The sequence below is a fragment of the Phragmites australis genome, chromosome 16 (genome assembly GCF_958298935.1).
Source record: "Phragmites australis chromosome 16, lpPhrAust1.1, whole genome shotgun sequence".
In the NCBI taxonomy this organism is placed as follows: Eukaryota; Viridiplantae; Streptophyta; class Magnoliopsida; order Poales; family Poaceae; genus Phragmites; species Phragmites australis.
The window spans coordinates 18604880-18612893 of NC_084936.1; the positions used below are offsets into that span (position 1 = coordinate 18604880).

Genomic DNA, 8014 nt, shown 5'->3' on the forward strand with positions numbered 1-8014 from the left:
TCGATGAAGATGAAGGCCCCATCCGCAGTCTTTGGGCCATTGCTTGCCAATGGGCCCGGGGGCTGCTGTCGGTGAATCAGGAACTAGGGGTCCCCGAATCCCGAGGCCAGGTCAGCAGTCTGCCACGTGGCGCCCTCTCGCGGAGAACATCTCCGCGAAGTACGAAAAGACAAAGTCCCAGGAGGGGTTGCTCAGGGCCATGAACAGTGGTCCCCGAGTGCCTGAGTTCCCCGATGATCTGCAAAGACCAAGTGCCGGGAAGAGAGTGCTCGGGGTCATAAACAGTGGCCCCCGAGCACCCAGGTCTCTCGACAACCAAAAAAACCGAGTACCGGGAAGGGTGCGCTTGGGGCTGCGAACAGTGGCCCCCGAGCACCCGAGTATCCCGAGGACCCAACAAAGGTAGTTCCGGGAGAGAGTGCTCGGGGCTGCAAACAGCGGCCCCCGAGCACTCGGTTCCCTGAGGATCCGAACAGTCAATTCCGGGAGAGAGTGCTCGGGGCCGTGAACAGTGGCCCCCGAGCACTCGATTCCCCGAGGACCAAGAAAGGGCGTTTTCGGGAGAGAGTACTCGTGGATGTGAATAGTAACCCCCGAGCACTCGGTTCCCCGATGGCCCAAGAAGTCCTTCGCCGGTGGCCCCCACAGAGGTCCAGCGGTGAGGTGTCAGCCAGTGAAAGGCCCGATACCGCATTTAAGAGGGCACGTGGCCTGTCACTTCCAACTGCTCCTGCCACGCTCGGTGTCAGTCTCTGCCACATCCTGGCAGGAGGGCGTGGGGACATTTAATGCATGGGTCCCATCCCGCGTCATCCGGCACGCCTCGGGATAGCATCGTAAGGCCCAAGGCGCCCCGCCTGCCACCCTGCTGTGTCAGGCAAACAAGACTGGGTGGGCACGCCGGGCTGCACTGTGGCTGCCCGATGGGCCCTCTCCACAGTGCCCGTTGCCAACACCATCATGACGACTGAGATCGGGCCGGGGGGGGCGTTTTCAACCCCACCCCCCCGTCACTTCGCACAGCAGCCCATGATGACCGCCTTTCTATTTATGGTGCCTTGGAACTCGTGCCCTCCCTTTCGGGGCACACTACCGCCGGCGAGTATTTAAGAGAGCCAGTGGGCACGGACAAAGATAGACTCGAATACACACTCTCAAAGATTGAGGAACTCTGGAACACAGACGCCAAGACTCGAAGAACACTCAGTACAAGCACAGAAGCTGAGACCACCGAAGAACAAGAAGCCTGAAGCTCTAGGATAGACAAACATTCCTGTAACCAGCAACATTCCTGAGAGATATTCTCACGGCATTTATAGCATCCACACAGGAGTAGGGTATTATGCTCAGTGCGGCTCGAACCTATCTAAAAATCCCCCCAGTGCATTTACTGCATTCTGCATCCGATCATTCCATCCCACCTGCCATCGCATTTACACCCATTTATTTCTCCCGCAAACATATTCAGAATCATCCCCCCAGGCGAATCTCAAAAGGGGTCCCTCCGGATTCCTGCGATAGGAGTTCACCCTCCGACAACACTATTTTCAGCGTTTGCGTTCGGTGGGAATCGAACCCGGGATCTCCACTCGCGCGTGACCTTCCTTAGACCAAGCCCAAGGGATTCCCTTCACGGGCAGAATCCCGTCGTGAAGGGATTCCCGTTCCCTTCAGCGCTCCCAACGGTTTCCCTTCACGGTTCCCTTCACGACGGGATTCCCAGGGTCATTCCCTTCAGGACGGGATTCTTTCTCCGTTCCCTTCGCGATTCCCTTCGAAGGGAAGCTGTTGGAGATGAGAGGAAATAAAGGGAATGGGAACGGGGAAGGGAATCGGGAAGGGAACAAAATGAAGGGAATATGGTTGGAGATAGTCTTACCGCCTCACCTATCAAGTACTTGCGATTGAAACGGGATATTTTATCCTTTTGACCTTTTCTGCCGAAGATTTCCACAGGCGGTTCACTTAAGGAACCGCCTGTGAAAATATATTATCACAGGCGGTTCCTTAAGTGAACCACCTGTGGAAAACTTCGGTTTAAAATTATAAAATATTCCGTCTTCGGTAAAACAGGCATAACTTTTGCATACGGATTCCAAATTTGACGTTTTTTGACTCTACGGATATCTACAGAAAAAGTTACATCCGCTTTTTCCCCCACTTTGTTGAGTTCGGTGAACTTTTCAAGACCAAAAATGGCTTGAAAGATTGAGTTCTCGCCCCCAGAAGTTTCTGCACCATTTTCGGAGCGCATGTTTGTGTCGATAGCCGTCACCCCTTACATCAAACTTAAGCATAAATATACAATAGTTCCTATTCTAGTGCTGCTAAGGTGAGAAAAAATAAGAGAAAAATAAAATAAAAATAAAAAATATTTGTGACTGTGCTAACGCTTGATGACATTTGATGCTATTGTTATTATCACTACTAATTCTATAAGCCAAGTCTTGTTGTTGATAGGAGGCTCTTTGCTATTCTTCTTATTGATCTTGTTGGAGATGTTGAAGTTGGTAGTGTTATTTTTCTTCTCTGAGTTTACTTATATTAATAGGGCTTGTGATAACAATAGCATATGTGTAATGAAAACTTATGTGTGAAACTTTAATTGATTATTTGGGGATCTAGATGATTTTAAATAAAAAAAAATCAACTACAAAGTTGTAGATCTGGTTGAGAGCTACAATTTTTATATAAACTTTATGCTCATCAGACTTCGTATGAAAAAGTTATGATTTTTTAAGATAAGCTATCATCTATTACTACATGCGGTTCTTTTCGTGAACCGTATGTAGAAATGGATGACTATTTTTTGATTATTTAAAAAAAATTTAACTTTTTCATATGAACTCGGATGAAGATAAAATTTATATGAAAATTATAGCCCTCAACGAGATCTACAATTTTGTAGTTGAAAACTATTTCATTTGAAGTCATTTAGATATACAAATAATCTTTTGAACTTTTAGACTGATTATTTGGATACCTGAATGACTTCAAATAAAAACGTTTTCAACTACAAAGTTGTAGATGTCGTCGAGAGCTACAATTTTTATATAAATTTCTGTCCCCATGCAAGTTCATATAAAAAAGTTATAAATTTTCTAAGATAAACTGTCCTTTATTTTCACAGACGATTCTTTATATGAACCGCTTGTGAAAATAGAGCTATTTCCACATGCGGTTCCTATGAAAATAACCATTTCCACAGACGATTCCTTATATGAACCGCCTATGAAAATCAACTCATTTTTACATGCGGTTGCTTTGAAAATTTCTTTCCGCAGACGGTCCAAAACCACAATAGTCCGCCACAGACTGCTCAGACGGATTTTCATATGAAAATCCTATAGAAAGACTACTTATGTGTCTCGAAAAATAGTTTTTATTGTAGTGGTCTCTAGTCATCATTCTCAGCGTATAATTTAACTTGCGGAAACGCCCTCTCTAGTCGCACTGAGTTCATCGTGGCATACTGGTATTATTAGTGATGGGTCAAGTTGTTAATGAGTGGATCATTAGTGATGGGTCAAGTTGTGACCCGTCACTAATGACTGATCTAGGACGCTAATGACTGATCTAGGACGACCCGTCACTAATGACCTTATCATTAGTGACGGGTCACAACTTGATCTGTCACTATGATCTTATCATTAGTAACAGGTCACAACTTGACTCATCACGAATGACTGGCCTAGGCCGACCCATCATTGATGATCTAGTCATTAGTAACGGGTCATGTTACGACCCATCATTAATGATTACTCATTAGTGATGGGTCTATATCCGGTCCCGATCAGAAGGGATATTAGTGATGTGTTCTTATTGGACCCGTCACTAATAGAACATTAGTGACGTGTGTTGAGCAACAGTCACTAACGTGGTATCTCCTTTGCTGGTTTCTTACATACTGTAGCCTTCCACCCACTGGCCTCTCACTAAGCATGCTTCCCACTGACCTCCCTCGCCAACCATGTCGCCTGATCATGCCTCCTAAATTTCATGGAGACATAGCAAATTTAGCACCGGTTACCAATTTACCATGCATCCACTACAACTAATCAGCTATATATCTCTACTATATTAAGTGTGAGTTTGTAGTGCCTGCCGGTATCCATCCCTCTCACCATCGGTAAAAAACCGGTCTCCCCACCCTAACTCCCCTCCCACCTAATAAAAAACTGAAAACAACCTATCAAAAAACCAAAAAAATCAGAGAAAACCACCACGCATATTGTATCACCTGTTCTCTCATAGCCCACCCCCCCCCCCCCACTCGATTGGTTCGTTTGGACTGAGTCATCTTTCACTTCCCCTGTTAAAACCTAGGCAACTGCCGCCCCTGTCCCTGTGCCTCCACGTGTCGCCGCCACTCTCCACCTCCTTCTCCCCCTACTCATCCACTGTCACCACCGTTGCTGCCGACCACACGACCAACTCCTTCTATGACATCCTTGGCGTCCTCCCGGGAGCTAGCGCACAAGATATTAGGCCGTGTACTACCGGTTGGCCCTCGCCGTCCACCCAGATGCCGCCCTGCACCCCGCCTCCGTCGAGGACTTCATCCATGTCCATGCTGCCAACTCCATACTCTCCAACCCCGACAAGAACATCGACTATGACCGCCGCCTCCTCCTCTCTACTGCCGCCGCTCGCCCTTGTTCCCGGTGCACCGTCGCCAGACCTGGGAGATGAACTTAGTGCTGGTGACCACCCATGATGTGACAACACGCTTCTTCGTTGCAAAATCTCCGACGTGTGTGCGGCAGGAGCGACACCTCACTACCAACCCCAAAGTCAGGTACGGCTGGATACATCGTCACTCCTGTTTCTTATTTTTTTGTTTTGTGTTTTTCCATTTTGTTTCTTTCGTAGTTATAGAGGAATTTTCTATGCAAGAATTACATACTCTAGAGCTTGTGTTTTCCCATCCTGTTTCCTCCGTAGTCACGGATGGATTTTCTATGCAAGAATTACGTACTCTAGAGCCTGTGTTTTCCCATCCTGTTTCTTCCGTAGTCACGGAAGTATTTTCTATGCAATAATTACGTACTCTAGAGCCTGTTGAATTAGAGCAAAATAACATCTGATTCAAATGAAGTTTCTTGAGTTCTGAAAAATGCCTTTAGAATTGTTTTCCCCGATCGAATTGGAGAAAATTGATTTGGGCCCCTACACATCTTGCCATCGTAGGCATAACTTAGGGACAAACACCATCCTGTTGTTGATTGTTTGGTTGGCGGCATCAGTGTCATTGTTGCATATTAGATCTGGCCATGCTACTGGGTCATACACATTTCATTCTTCAACTCTTCTGATACTTGCATGCATGTGTTTTCCAACAGGGTCACCAAGGAGATTAGGGCGGCAGGCATCCTGGAGAACTTCGATGAGGGGAAGCAGTACTCGTAGCACGGCTTCAGAAAGTTCATCAATAGCACTATGAAACTGCTGGTTTATCACTTGAAGAAATTCAAAACTTTGGGCCAAAAGTGCAATTTGAATGTTAGTGCAATGATGCAACTCAAGGGAAAGGTAATAATCCCTAATCTTCTCTATTAATTAAGTGGCAATTTTGATTCATCTATAGACTAGCCTTGTATCTTTTATGTTTGTCTTTTACTAGAGGTTTCATAAACAGAGTTTCTCATGATAATTTTGGAGAGAGTGCTTAGCATTTTGCTTACAAAGTGCATTTTTACTATACATGCAGACAATTTAAGCAATACTGGCTTATAGATTAAATAGGGTGAGGTGTAATTATTGAGAAGATCTTCACTATTCTACATCAAACAAACGATTATGATAAGCATACCTTTTCTTAGGAACAATATAAACTCGGACCTGTTCAATTAAAAAATGGATGTCTTCAGAAATAGAGAGTTGCCAACTACATATGTGCTTTGGCGACCTCAAACTTTCTTGGTCTAACCTCGATGGTCCTTTCAGTAGATTAAGGGTCAAGTAATGATTGGATAAATCATGATGAAGTTCACCTCATGACTATTTCAGCCAGACCTGCTTTCAGTTAATGCATGTTGTAGATATTTTTTGTGAATTGTAAGGTATGAAAAACTTTTGATGGCCTACTTTGGAGTGTGTCGATTTTGTTCTTTCTTTTGTAGATTGTTTCATCTATAACCCAAATTTAGTTTGTGTTGTACAATCAATTTATATTCTAGCAAACTTTTCTATGAGATTTGGCATATGGCATTTTGTTTATCAAAACAGTTTTTACATATATCTTTACCCTGTACTTACTGAATGTCTTTCTGGTTATATTTCAGGTTCATATGGCCTGTGTAATGCAAAGACATAGGTAAATTTAGATGCATACTTCATTTATTAAGCATTACCTATCTTTTTCATGATTGTTTATGAGACATGTTTCTTTCCCTGATGTGTTTTCTTTGTTATTACTGATTTTAGTTGCATTAAAAGGTCCTGTATAAACTTTCTCAAGAATGTGAATGCTAGACTTCAATCAACATTGTCCTTTCATGTGAAAATTATTTAACAGAAATAATAAAACCTTCTCCTAATTTGTGACATTTCATTTTGTGGCAAGTGATTTTCATCGTCTATCATTGCACCACAACGTCCGGTGCTAATATTTTCTTTTGTGAAATACCAGCGCATCTCTGTATTTATTGGATCACTTGATGGAAATATAGAACGAGTCAAGTCGTTAGTCTTCTTTTTTTTTACATCAATGTGATCAGAGTTGGAATAACATAATACAATTCAAATACCCACCAGCTTTTTGTACTGGAAATCTGGGAAGACAGCGCTGGGAGATTTCCTCTGATTGATCTTGGTATGTTCTTCATATCAATAGTAAATAATTTTGCTATCTATTTGAACTAATAGTTGTTTGGACTTTGGAATATACAAATTGGGGGTTGCTTTGGTGATTTTTAGGATTAAATAACTGTGTTGAATGACTAATAAAATTTATTTCTTATATATTGTTACAATTCAATATAAAATTCCATTTGCATGTTAGTTGTGGAAGCTACAATATCTTCAGAAGAACGTATGGAAGGACTTTTACTTTTCATTGCAGGTTTATAAGATATGAAAGTATGCCACAGAAAACATACTGAATTCTAATTTTTGTTTCATTTGTATGGGCTGCTGGGGAGCTGGCAGGAAAGGTGCCAAGCTCTGGGTGTTGTCTCGAGCATTTTTTGGGGGGGCTTTACGTAACAGTCATTGTCTACAAGGTTGTTACATTATTGCATTCTTGGTTATATAGAGCTGTGAACCTTACGATGTGTAAAGATTATGCGATAAACTTACAATTGCGTTGTCTCACAATTGCAGGAGAAGTTATCCAAGATGGGAGTTTTTTATGTGGTGGCCATGGTCGCGGAGTTTGATGAATACACCACTGATTGGCTTTAGCACCGTGAAGGCTGAAGGGCAATTGTTCAAAATATTGTGTTTCTTTTCACTAGAATAATTACTTAGTTGTCACTCTAAGAAAATAATAATTGCTGTTGAGAATAACATGCGGGTCATTCTAAGTATATACATATAAGACAGAGTAGCAAATGAACAATTATTACTTTCTCAGAGTGGCAAAAAAGCAAATACCTCTTCACTGTTTGATCTCAACATCTTGATATACTTCATACGTTGCTTCGTCACTTCCAGTTGTTTCGATTTTTTGTTAACAAGTAGTCCTTCCTACTCCGCACAAAGTTATCCTACCGAAGAGAAAGTGGAGCCAGCTACCTGATCCGGAGCTTCTTAGAAAGAACTGCAATCTAGCGATAGCTAAATATGACAATTCTCTCTCCTCCACTGCATGATTCTGATGCCAACAACTATCCTTGTTCAAGAATAGTGAAGATATAAAGAATAAACTCTTGATCATCTTCAACATGTTTGTGTAAGTGCATGCCTTTAGCATCATAGTTTAATCTCTTCGTGTGAGAAGTAAAATCGATATAGTGTGTTAAATTTAGGAACCGTCGCATCACAGGTATGGTACTAGTCCAATTTATTAGCC

At 42.8% G+C, this 8014-nt stretch overlaps 1 long non-coding RNA gene across 1 annotated transcript; it reads left to right on the plus strand.

Moving 5' to 3' along the window:
- Nucleotides 1-4523: 4523 nt before the first annotated feature.
- LOC133895725 (uncharacterized) lies at nucleotides 4524-7723 on the plus strand. Its single transcript, XR_009905639.1, has 4 exons — nucleotides 4524-4798; nucleotides 5343-5532; nucleotides 6285-7223; nucleotides 7324-7723. It is a non-coding gene; the product is annotated as an uncharacterized LOC133895725 (long non-coding RNA).
- Nucleotides 7724-8014: the final 291 nt, after the last annotated feature.